Source organism: Zea mays, chromosome 5 (assembly GCF_902167145.1).
Source record: "Zea mays cultivar B73 chromosome 5, Zm-B73-REFERENCE-NAM-5.0, whole genome shotgun sequence".
Taxonomy (NCBI): domain Eukaryota; kingdom Viridiplantae; phylum Streptophyta; class Magnoliopsida; order Poales; family Poaceae; genus Zea; species Zea mays.
This window is the reverse complement of record NC_050100.1, coordinates 55,106,537-55,120,347: the sequence shown is the minus strand read 5'-3', so window position 1 is coordinate 55,120,347 and position 13,811 is coordinate 55,106,537.

The following is a 13,811-nucleotide window of genomic DNA, read 5'->3' as shown; positions in this document are numbered from 1 at the left end:
GGTTAGACAAACACGTTTCTATACGTTCGCCACTTTAGCAGATAGCCACGGCGGTCCCTGAAAACCTCACAGGATTCCATGCATCGTATGTATGGAAATTCCACTGGAAATCTCATGCGGTTGATCAAATCAACCCAAATCCGAGACTTTCGACCCGAAGAAGATTACACTCATGACGTTGATCTGTTACGTCAATCTGCTGGTTGTGTACGCAGTTAGCCCCGATGGTGATTCCAGCCGGTAGGGGCAAGTCGCGCATACAACAGAGACGGACGAACTGATCTCTCCAGTCATATCCGATGTAATCTACTTCAACCCTTTATTACCAATTGATCTAATCAAACCGTGCACCAAGTAGATCCATCTCATGAACCTAGATCCAGACCTAAAACTACGCAGAACTTGCCCCTGATGCCACTGTAGGATTACGGGGATGCTACACTAGCGCAAAACAAAATTTTCAACCCCATAATACCAAGAACTACTGCGGTTATAGGTCATGGAATTACCACCAGACGCGCAGAGCAGCGGAAGACGTCTCGATGTAGACGAACGCGTCGAGCAGTGCCGTGCAGTCGCCGGCGTCCTTCACGTCCTCGCACGGTTCGTCCAAGTGCTCCAGATGCAGCACCTCCGAGGTATCCACACGTACAGGGAGGAAGCGCCGCGTACCGAACTGCTAGGTTCGCGACGGCGGCTTGGCGAGGGCGAGAGGCGAGCGGCGGCTGCTGGTTTGCAGGTGGCGAATTAGGTTATCTCTTAACCGCGCCCCCGCCCCTCATTATATAGGCGTTATGGTGGGCTTCTGACGCCGAGGCCCATCATTAACCCTAAAGCCCAGTCTAATTTCGGATCTAATCCGAATTAGGCTTCCTTCCCCTTAATTGTGTGACCCTATAGGTTCACGTACAAATAGACATAGCCCGAGTACTCTTACTTGGTCCAATAATTGACAGCGGCCTCTAGCAAGACATGTCAACTCCTATGTGTACGTAAAGATCATATCAGACGAACCATTGCGACATTATGTACATGCTGTTCCCTTTGTCTCACGATATTTGGTCTGGCTCTAAGCTGACCTCTCTTTCTCGATACTGTGAATTGGAATCCTTTCAATGGTTAACTCTTAACCCTAGCACAGCCATGCATTTCTTGATCCAATCACTCGAGGGGCCCAGAGATATCTCTCTCACAAAGAGAGGGACAAATTCCATCTTGACTGACCATGCCTCAAAGCATGCTTCCTGACAAACCCAAAACTACCTTTATAACTACCCAGTTACGGGATAGCGTTTGATAGTCCCTAAGTAAGTCAATTCACATCTTGAGAACATGCGACAATCTCAGGTCTAAGGATACAGTATTCATGTTGCAAGAAGAGAACTATATTACAATATCTCACGTTGGGTCGGTCCAGCCTCATGTCATACATGCACCCACATTATTAGTTTAACATCTCCATGTTCATGACTTGTGAAATGTAGTCATCAACTAATACATATGCTAGTCATCGACTCTGACTAGGGACATCATTTAGAATAACCATATAAGTAAAGAATCTCACAAACAATTCACATAATTGCTAATCAATACAAGGTGCCTTCCATGGATATTCAATTAAGCAATATATATATCATGGATACAAAGAAATATGCTCATCTCTATGATTATCTCTAGGGCATATTTCTAACACCATGGTGGTGAACGCTAGGGGGTCGGGCGCCACGGCGAAGGGCCAAAGGCGAAGGACGCTTGGTGGAGGGGCAGAGGTAGGGCTATCAGGCTGCGGGCTGCGGACTGCGGCTGTACGAGCAACCCAACATCGGTCGCAAGCGAAGGTCAGGGCGTCGGGCAGACGACCAAACGACGGATGACGGTCGCGGAGGTCTGTGAGCAAGCCATGGGCGGGTGGAGGTGATGAGGACATCATTCCTATACATATAATGCATGGGCCGACAACACGCTCATGTGCACCACAACCAAATCTATAGGTTCGTTCTAACCTAGTCAATTGTATTTTTGAGCTTACACATGCGGTCATTGATGTTTTGTTGCTTAGGAACCTTGGAGAGGATTAGCAATGACTTGGGAAAGGCCATGGTGTTGAGGAGGAGAAGAAAGGGTGTTCGGAACAGGAAGGAGATCAAATCTAACTCACATGCGATTCCATCTCGGGTTTCAAGACCAGTCTGCATTAAAACAGACGCCCAGGACGCATCTGAACTCCGATTGGGACATGCTTGTCATGGTTGTAAAGATAAGGAGATAAGCTAACCAACACAACTGGTTCCGACATCAAATTCATTCGGAGTCAATAGGAATCGTCAAAATAAGTCAGTGTCCAAATTCTATTTTGGTGATGCGACACTGTATGTTAGGTTGTTGACCCGTGTATTGCGTTGGAGCCAATTAGGGACCTGTCCAGGGGACTTGCACGCCCCGAAACTCTATATTAGCAGCAACACCCACCCCCATTAGGTTTGGGTTTTGCTTAGATTCATTCTGTCATCGAACAATGTCGCCATTCATCGGTTTGTGAGATCCCAACTCGTAATCAATACAGTTTTGGTTGTGTTCTTCCTGTTCTTGCTTATGTTTTTGATTGCACATACAAGGATAAGCCTTCTTGGTGAGGTCACTCTGTGTCATGGGTGATAACCAATGGAGCAGTAGCGTAGTGATTGCATGATCAATTCACTCGGAGCCTTGGATCATCATTGTTGAGATCTCCACCCAATCAAGTTATCCTACCTCACGGAAGATCAGACCTTACCCTCTATCAGGTGGTATCAAGATTCAGGTTGCCTGTGAGGTATAATCTTACCTTTAGATTTGTTATGTTTCATCCCATGACCTACAAAAAATCCAAAAATATGATCAATGTTATCATGACCTAAAACCATCGCCTTAACCTTTGCATAATTCAGTTTTGGAGTCCATCGTTCTGAGTTTGTGTCCTAGATTGAGTCGATTGCTAGTTTAGATTTTTTTGGTTCAGTTTGACCCCTTCCATCACTGCCATCCCACATAATCAATCTCTAAAACAGATTCTATGTACTACACCGATCCCATCTAGAAAATTGATCCTATCCATAAACCAAACCTATTCACCCTTCGTTTTCCTCGCCAACAACCCTAATTTGGTTGCTGGTTTAGATTAGTGTTGGTTCAATTTGACCCTTTCGATCTGTTTCCATCCCACAACATCGATTCACAAACTAGCCCCATCTCCAAAACCGACCCTATCCACAAAACCAACCCCCACCCTTCCCACGCCTCGCTAGAAATCCTAATTTGGAGTCGAAACTTAAAACAACCATAACTTTGCGCTCAGAACTTGAATCAGGCCCATTTTTTCAAATCACGCAAAATTGATTTTGCATTTGATTTCCAAACATATAATCCGATTTTTGGTCAAATTTGTAGAAATTCTGGTGGACGCGCACAAAAAAATCTGAAACTTGGTGTGTTTACTTCTTATGTGCAGCTACAAAAGAGATAAATATAAATATATTTCAAAAATCATAAAAAGCAACGACTAGAGCAAAATTCAAGGAACATGAGAAAAATAGAGTAGCACATAAGCAGAAACACCATTGATCTGTGCACCTATGTGACTGTTCTGCTCCCAATTTATTTCCTTGATGTATCTAGATCCTTGTTACCTCCTTTATTGTACCTTGGTCCAACTGTTCTAATATATTTTCTAGGCCAACAATTAGGACGAGTACTTGGAACACTTATTCAACATTGCTATCTACTACTGACTTGTGCGCCACAAAGATATATTTAGTGAGCCTTCCCAAAGCTTCACTGAAAGGGAAATAGGGTTAACCTTTTTCCAGTATTAATTTTGGTGGTTGAATGCCCAACATAAATAATGGACTAACTAGTTTGCTCTAGAGTATATGATCTACAGGTGTATAAAGGTTCAACACAAACCAATAAAAGATTGAAGATAGGGTTCAAATACAAAGAAGCAAAGAAACCGAGTGTGCCCTGGTCTGGCGCACCGGACTGTCCGATGTGCCACTGGACAGTGTCCGGTGCACCAGGACCGTACAGGGCTGAACTGGCCACTCTCGAGGTTCTTCAGGCGCTCTCCGCTATAATTCACCGAACTGTCCGGTGCACCAGCGGAGCAACGGCTATCCAGCGCAACGGTCGACTGCAACGGCTCCTGATGAACGCTACAGTGCACGTCAGAGTCAGAACGTAGAGTCAGAGCGCACTGGACACTGAACAGTGTCTGTCCGGTGCGGCACCGGACTATCCGGTGCCACTAGAATACAAAGCCTCCAACGGTCGATAGCTCCCAAACCCTAACGGTTGGGTGACGTGGCTGGCGCACCGGACAGTGTCCGGTGGCGCACCAGACTGTCCATTGTGCCCATCGACAACAGCCTTCCCCAACGACTTGTTGGTGGTTGAGGGCTATAAATACCCCCAACCACCACCACTCCAAGCATCCAAGTTTTCTAAGGTTCTCATTCAATACAAGAGCTAGTGCATTCACTCCTAGACACAAATCAAAAGAATCAAAGCCTCTCCAAGTGCCAAATCCACTCCAACCACTTAGTGACTTGAGAGAGCGTTTGTTCGTGTTCTTTATGCTCTTGTTGTTTGGATCGCTTTCTTCATTCTTCATTCTTGTTCCCAAGTGAATTGTAATCAAAGCAAGAGACACCAAGTGTGTGGTGGTCCTTGTGGGGTCTAAGTGACCCGTTCGATTAAGGAGAAAGCTCACTCGATCTAGGTGACCGTTTGAGAGAGGGAAAGGGTTTTAAGAGACCCGGTCTTTGTGACCACCTCAACGGGGACTAGGTTCTTTAGAACCGAACCTCGGTAAAACAAATCACTATGTTCATCTGCTTTATTTCTTGGTTGATTTGTTTCCCCCTCTCTTTCGGACTCGAATTCATTTCTAACGCTAACCCCGGCTTGTAGTGTGTGCTTAAGTTTATAATTTTCAAATTCCACCTATTCACCCCCTCTAAGCAACTTTCAATTGGTATTGGAGCCCGGTGCTTCATTAGAGTCTAACAACTCGAAGTGATGTCGGGAGCCAAGAGGGAGATGGAAATTGGCGAGAAGGACATAAGACACGGGAAGGCTCCATCAAGGGAGTCCAGCACCAAAGCCAAGGAGGGATCCCCTCCCCACGTCAAGAAGAAGAAGATGAAGAAAGTGGTCTACTACGAGACCGACTCTTCATCGCCCTCCACATCCGGCTCCGACGCGACGTCCGTCACTTCTAAGCGCCATGAGCGCAAGAAGTATAGTAAGATGCCACTTCGTTGTCCCTGTATTTCTAAACGCGCTCCTTTACTTTTCGTTCCATTAGGCAAACCACCATATTTTGATGGTGAGGATTATTGCATGTGGAGTGATAAAATGAGGCATCACCTAACCTCACTCCAAGCAAGCATTTGGGACATTGTTGAATTTTGAGTGCAGGTACCTACGGTGGGGGACGAGGGCTACGACTCGGACGAGGTCGCCCAAATACGGCACTTTAACTCCCAAGCAACTACTATACTCCTCGCCTCCTATGTTGAGAGGAGTATAATAAGGTGTAAGGGTTAAAAAGTGCCAAGGAGATTTGGGACGTCCTAAAGACCACGCACGAAGGAGATGAGGTGACCAAGATCACCAAGCGGGAGACGATCGAGGGGGAGCTCGGTCGATTCGTCCTCAACCAAGGAGAGGAGCCACAAGCAATGTACAACCGGCTCAAGACATTGGTCAATCAAGTGCGCAACCTCAGGAGCACTAAATGGGATGACCATGAGATAGTCAAGGTTATTCTAAGATCCCTTGTTTTTCGCAATCCTACTCAAGTACAATTAATTCGTGGGGATCCTAGATACAAATTAATGTCTCTCGAGGAAGTGATAGGAAAGTTTGTGAGCTTTGAACTAATGATCAAAGGCTCCAAACACATCGTCGACTTGGAGCAAGGCGGCACCTCCACACCCGAGGTGCAACCCGTCGCATTCAAAGCGACGAAAGAGAAGAAAGAAGAGTCTACATCAAATAGGCTCCCCATCAATGTGAGAGCACCTAGAGGGGGGGGGGGTGAATAGGTGATCCTGTAAAAACTTAAAACTTAATGCCACAAACTTGATTAGGTGTTAGAGCAATAAAGCCAAGTGGCTAGAGAGGAGTTCTTGCGAAACACAATAACCACAAAAAGATCAACACAGAGAGGCACAGTGGTTTATCCCGTGGTTCGGCCAAGTCCAACACTTGCCTACTCCACGTTGTGGCGTCCCAACGGACGAGGGTTGCACTCAACCCCTTTCAAGCGGTCCAAAGACCAACTTTAATACCACGATATTTCTCTTCCTTTCGCTATATCCCTTTTGTGAGGAATCTCCACAACTTGGAGTCTCTCGCCCTTACAAAAGATGATCACAAATGAGCACAGAAGTAAGGATGGGATGAGCAACACACACAAGTCCACAGCAATACGCACACGCACACGGCCAAGACTTGAGCTCAAATGAATATCTCAAAGTTCTCACTAGAACGGAGCTCAAATCACTAAGAATGTCAAACGAGTGCGCAAGAACGAAGTGTGAATGATCAAGAATGCTCAAAGTGTGCTTGGTGTAGTCCTCCATGCGCCTAGGGGTCCCTTTTATAGCCCCAAGGCAGCTAGGAGCCGTTGAGAGCATTCCAGGAAGGCAATTCTTGCCTTCTGTCGACTGGCGCACCGGACAGTCCGGTGCACCACCGGACACTGTCCGGTGCGGATTTCTTTCCTATTTTGGTGCAGCCGACCGTTGGCGATTTGAAGCCGTTGGCGCACCGGACACTGTCCGGTGCACACAGGACAGTCCGGTGCCCCCTTCAGACCGTTGGCCCGGCCACGCGTCACGCGCGGATTGCGCGGCCAACCATTGGCTCGACCGACCGTTGGCTCACCGGACAGTTCGGTGAATTTTAGCCGTACGCCGCCGACGAAATCCCGAGAGCGGCCTTTTCACCAGAGCCAGCCTGGTGCACCGGACACTGTCCGGTGCACCACTGGACAGTCCGGTGCACCCAGACTGAGCAGAGTCTTGGCTGCACGAGCCAAGTTTTGTCCAATTGTCTTTTCTCTGATTCTAGCACTTAGACAAATATGTTAGTACACAAAAACCAATGTACTAAGTCTAGAATCATACCTTTGTATTGATTTGCACTTTGTCCACCCTTTGGCATATACTCATTCCCTTAATGTGTGTTGGGCACTTAATCACCAAAATCTTATAGAAATGGCCCAAGGGCACATTTCCCTTTCAATCTCCCCCTTTTTGGTGATTTATGCCAACACAACAAAAAGCAACTAGAAGAAGTGCAACATCAATGCAAATGAGAACACAAATTTGTTTTGATTCAAATTTGGCATATTTGGATCATTCTTTGCCACCACTTGGTTTGTTTTTGCAAATCAAACTCAATTTCCTATCTCTAAGTCAAATTCACTTGTTGAGGCATAGAGAAAGGTATTCCAAGAGAAAGTGATCACTGATTCAAAAACTCCTCCTATTTCCCATAATCAAACATTCTCCCACAAGAGACCAATCTTTTGACAATAAGAGACATTTAGAATTTTGACAAATCAAAAGTCCTAACTCTACTATTTTCAAAATTCTCAAGTGGTAGCTGATCCATTTGTTGCTTTGGCCTTATTTTCTCCCCCTTTGGCATCAAGCACCAAAACGGGATCAATCTTGGCCCTTAAACCCCATTGCCTCACCAAAATTGTCAATTAAGAGCAAAAGGCAATAAGAGACATGGAGATGAACTTGGAGTAAGTTACCCTCTTATCGGAGTGCAGTGGAAGTCTTTCATGGTCCAAGTCCACCTTTCCCTTTCAATCCACCTTTGAGACTAAATTAAGAACACTCAAGCATATGGTTAGTCTCAAAGGATCAAGTTGTAGCACAACTCCCCCTAAATATGTGCATCACTTGCAAATGGACTTGTGAGGTCCGGGGAGTGCTTGTACAACTTGAGAACCATACATAAACTACAAAATGCATAAGGAACATGATCAAGTCGTAAAACACATGTATGCTATAAATCAATCCAAGTTTCGCGAATCTAAGACATTTAGTTCACTACGCAGCCTGCAAAAGGTTTTCTAATCTAGAGGCTTGGTAAAGATATCGGCTAGCTGGTTCTCGATGCTAACATAAAACACTTCGATATCTCCCTTTTGCTGGTGGTCTCTCAAAAAAAGATGCCAGATGTCTATGTGCTTTGTGCGGCTGTGTTCAACAGGATTATCCGCCATGCGGATAGCACTCTCATTATCACATAGGAGTGGGACTTTGCTCAGATTGTAGCCAAAGTCCCGGAGGGTTTGCCTCATCCAAAGTAGTTGCGCGCAACACTGTCCTGCGGCAACATACTCGGCCTCAGCGGTGGATAGGGCAAAGGAAGTTTGTTTCTTAGAACTCCAAGACACCAGGGACCTTCCTAAGAATTGGCACGTCCCTGATGTACTCTTCCTATCAACCTTACATCCAGCATAATCGGAGTCTGAATATCCAATCAAGTAAAAGGTAGACCCCTTTGGATACCAGATCCCGAAGCAAGGCGTAGCAATTAAATATCTAGAATTCGCTTCACAGCCACTAAGTGACACTCCTTTGGATCGGATTGAAATCTAGCACACATACATACACTAAGCATAATATCCGGTCTACTAGCACATAAGTAAAGCAAGGAACCTATCATAGACCGGTATGCTTTTTGATCAACGGACTTACCTCCTTTGTTGAGGTCGACGTGTCCGTCCGTTCCCATTGGAGTCTTTGCGGGCTTAGCGTCCTTCATCCCAAACCGCTTGATCAAGTCTTGCGTGTACTTTGTTTGGGAGATGAAAGTGCCATCCTTGAGTTTCTTCACTTGGAACCCAAGGAAGTAGTTCAACTCGCCCATCATCGACATTTCAAAATTTTGAGTCATCACCCTGCTAAATTCTTCACAAGACTTTTGGTTAGTAGAACCAAATATTATGTCATCGACATAAATTTGGCACACAAATAAGTCACCATCACAAGTCTTAGTGAATAAAGTCGGATCGGCTTTCCCAACCTTAAAAGCATTAGCAATTAAAAAGTTTCTAAGGCATTCATACCATGCTCTTGGGGCTTGCTTAAGTCCATAGAGCGCCTTAGAAAGCTTACACACATGGTCGGGGTACCATTCATCCTCAAAGCCAGGGGGTTGTTCCACGTACACCTCCTCCCTGATTGGCTCGTTGAGGAAAGCGCTCTTCACATCCATTTGGAACAACCTGAAAGAATGGTGAGCGGCATAGGCTAACAATATGCGAATTGACTCTAGCCTAGCCACAGGAGCAAAAGTCTCCTCAAAGTCCAAACCTGCGACTTGGGCATAACCTTTTGCCACAAGTCGTGCCTTGTTCCTTGTCATCACCCCGTGCTCGTCCTGTTTGTTGCGGAACACCCACTTGGTTCCCACAACGTTTTGCTTGGGACGTGGCACCAGTGTCCAAACTTCATTTCTCTTGAAATTATTGAGCTCTTCCTGCATGGCCAACACCCAGTCCAGATCTAGCAAGGCCTCTTCTACCCTGAAAGGCTCAATAGAAGAGACAAAAGAGTAATGCTCACAAAAATTAACTAATCTAGAGCGAGTAGTTACTCCTTTGCTTATATCACCCAATATCTGGTCGACAGGATGATTCCTTTGAATCGTCGCTCGAACTTGAGTTAGAGGGGCTTGAGGTGCTTCTTCCTCCATAACATGATCATCTTGTGCTCCCCCTTGATCACATGCCTCTTCTTGATGAACCTGTTCATCATCTTGAGTTGGGGGTTGCACCATTGTTGAGGAAGAAGGTTGATCTTGCTCTTGGTGTTCCTGTGGTCGCACATCTCTAATCGTCATGGTGCGCATTGCGGCCGTTGGAACGTCTTCTTCATCTACATCGTCAAGATCAACAACTTGCTCTCAGTTAGAAGCTCATACGAAGTCTTCTTGAGGAGGCGATGAAGGTAGACCCGGTTTATGGCGTGGCAAGCCGTGTTCACGGCTTCCGACCAAAACCGCTCGGGGGTCTTGAACTCTCCAAGCATCGTCCTCGCCATGTCAATGAGTGTCCTGTTCTTCCTCTCTACTAGACCATTTTGCTGTGGTGTGTAGGGAGCGGAGAACTCGTGCTTGATTCCTTCCTCCTCAAGATACTCCTCCACTTGAAGGTTCTTGAACTCGGACCCGTTGTCGCTCCTTATCTTCTTCACCTTGAGCTCAAACTCATTTTGAGCTCTCCTTAGGAAGCACTTGAGGGTCCCTTGAGTTTCAGATTTATCCTGCAAAAAGAATACCCAAGTGAAGCGGGAAAAATCATCAACTATAACAAGACCATACTTCCTCCTATGCTTAGGTAGGCGACGGGTCCGAAGAGGTCCATATGAAGTAACTCCAAAGGTCTTGACGTGGTCATCACATTTTTGATATGATGAGAGCTTCCCACCTGTTTACCTGCTTGACAAGCTGCACAAGGTCTATCTTTTTCGAAATTTACATTTGTTAGTCCTAACATATGTTCTCCCTTTAGAAGTTTGTGAAGGTTCTTCATCCCCACATGTGCTAAACGGTGATGCCACAACCAGCCCATGCTAGTCTTAGCAATTAAGCATGCATCTAGACGGGCCTCCTCTTTTGCAAAATCAACTAAATAAAGTTTGTCGTCTAGTACACCCTTAAAAGCTAATGAACCATCACTTCTTCTAAAGACAGACACATCTACATTTGTGAATAAGCAATTATAACCCATATTACACAGTTGACTAACAGACAACAGATTATATCCGAGCGATTCTACTAAAAACACATTAGAAATGGAATGCTCGGATGAAATTGCTATTTTTCCTAGACCTTTAACCTTGCCTTGGTTCCCATCACCGAATATGATTGAATCTTGGGAATCCTTGTTCTTGACGTAGGAGGTGAACATCTTCTTCTCCCCCGTCATGTGGTTTGTGCATCCGCTGTCGATAATCCAGCTTGAGCCCCCGGATGCATAAACCTGCAAGACACTTTAGGCTTGGGTCTTAGGTACCCAACTCTTGTTGGGTCCTACAAGGTTAGTGACAATATCCATAGGGACCCAAATGCAAGTTTTATCCCCCTTGCATTTTGCCCCTAATTTCCTAGCAATCACCTTTTTATCCTTTCTACAAATTGCAAATGAAGCATTGCAAGCATGATAAATTGTAGAAGGTTTATTAACTATTTTCCTAGGAACATGAGTGACATTTCTCCTAGGCATATGATGAACGACTTTTTTCTTATGTATATCTCTACCATGCACATAGGAAGAACTTGAAGCAAACATTGCATTTGAATCATAAGCATTACAACTCCTATCATGATGAGCATTTCTAGAAAATTTCCTATCATAAATAAATGCATGATTCTTTTGAGCACTATTAGTCATAGGAGCCTTCCCTTTCTCCTTGGCGGGAATGGGAGCCTTATGACTTGTTAAGTTCTTGGCTTCTCTCTTAAAGCCAAGCCCATCCTTAATTGAGGAGTGTCTACCAATCGTGTAGGCATCCCTTGCAAATTTTAGTTTATCAAATTCACTTTTGCTAGTCTTAAGTTGGGCATTAAGACTAGCCACTTCACCATTTAATTTTGCAATAGAGGTGAGGTGCTCAACACAAGCATCAATATTAAATTCCTTACACCTATTACAAATCACTACATGTTCTACACAAGAGTTAGATTTGTTAACTACTTCTAGCTTAGCATTTAAATCATCATTGATACTTTTTAAGCTAGAGATGGATTCATGGCATGTAGACAATTCACACGAAAGCATTTTATTTCTTTTAATTTCTAAAGCAAGAGAATTTTGCGCACTTACAAATTTATCATGCTCTTCATATAAAAGATCTTCTTGCTTTTCTAAAAGTCTATTCTTTTCATTCAACACATCAATCAATTCATTGATCTTATCAATTTTAGTTCTATCTAATCCTTTGAATAAACATGCATAGTCTATTTCATCGTCACTAGATTCATCATCACTTGAAGAAGCATAACTAATAGTACTTCTAGTATTTACCTTCTTCTCCTTTGCCATTAGGCATGTGTGATGCTCGTTGGGGAAGAGGGATGACTTGTTGAAGGCCGAGGCAGCGAGTCCTTTGTTGTCAGAGTCGGATGATGAATAATCCGAGTCCCACTCCTTTCCAAGATGTGCCTCGCCCTTCGCCTTTTTGTAGGTCTTCTTCTTTTCCCACTTTCCGCTCTTCCCTTGTTTCTGGTCACTATCATTATCGGGACAGTTAGCAATAAAGTGACCAATCTTACCACACTTGAAGCAGGAGTGCTTCCCCTTCGTCTTGCTCTTGTTGGGGGTGCTCCTTGCGACCTTTGAGCGCCGTCTTGAAACGCTTGATGATGAGGGCCATTTCATCTTCATTTAGCCTGGCCGCCTCAACTTGCGCCACCTTGCTAGGTAGCGCCTCCCTGCTCCTTGTTGCTTTGAGAGCAACGGTTTGAGGCTCGTGAATTGGGCCATTCAACGCATCATCAACGTATCTTGCCTCCTTGATCATCATCCGCCCGCTCACAAACTTCCCAAGTATTTCTTCGGGCGTCATCTTGATGTACCTAGGATTCTCACGAATAGAGTTAACAAGATGAGGATCAAGGACGGTGAAGGACCTTAGCATAAGTCGGACGATGTCGTGGTCCGTCCATCGCGTGCTTCCATAGCTCCTTATTTTGTTGACGAGGGTCTTGAGCCTGTTGTACGTTTGGGTTGGCTCCTCCCCCCTGATCATTGCGAACCTTCCTAGTTCGCCTTCCACCAACTCCATCTTGGTGAGCATGGTGACATCATTTCCCTCATGCGAGATCTTGAGGGTGTCCCAGATCTGTTTGGCGTTGTCCAAGCCGCTCACCTTATTGTACTCTTCCCTGCACAAGGATGCTAAAAGAACAGTAGTAGCTTGTGCATTTTTATGGATTTGTTCATTGATAAACATGGAGTTATCGGAACTATCAAATTGCATCCCATTTTCTACTATCTCCCATATACTTGGATGAAGAGAAAACAAGTGGCTACACATTTTGTAACTCCAAAATCCGTAGTCCTCTCCATCAAAGTGTGGGGGTTTACCAAGTGGAATGGAAAGCAAATGAGCATTTGAATTATGCGTAATACGAGAGTAATCAAAAGAAAAGTTGGAGTTAACCGTTTTCTTTTTCTCCTTGTATTCGTCGTCCTTTTGAGAAGAGAAAGATTTGTCGCTGTCGTAGTAGACAACCTTCCTGATGCGCCTCTTCTTCTTTCCATCTTTCTTCTTTTGACTCGAGCCGGAGTCATTGACTTTGTCGTCCCTTTGCTCGTTGAAGATGGACTCCTTCTCATTGTCGTTGACCACCATCCCCTTTCCCTTAGGATCCATCTCTTTGGGCGATTAGTCCCTTTCTTGAAGAGAATGGCTCTGATACCAATTGAGAGCACCTAGAGGGGGGTGAATAGGTGATCCTGTAAAAACTTAAAACTTAATGCCACAAACTTGATTAGGTGTTAGAGCAATAAAGCCAAGTGGCTAGAGAGGAGTTCTTGCGAAACACAATAACCACAAAAAGATCAACACAGAGAGGCACAGTGGTTTATCCCGTGGTTCGGCTAAGTCCAACACTTGCCTACTCCATGTTGTGGCGTCCCAACGGACGAGGGTTGCACTCAACCCCTTTCAAGCGGTCCAAAGACCAACTTGAATACCACGATATTTCTCTTCCTTTCACTATATCCCGTTTGCGAG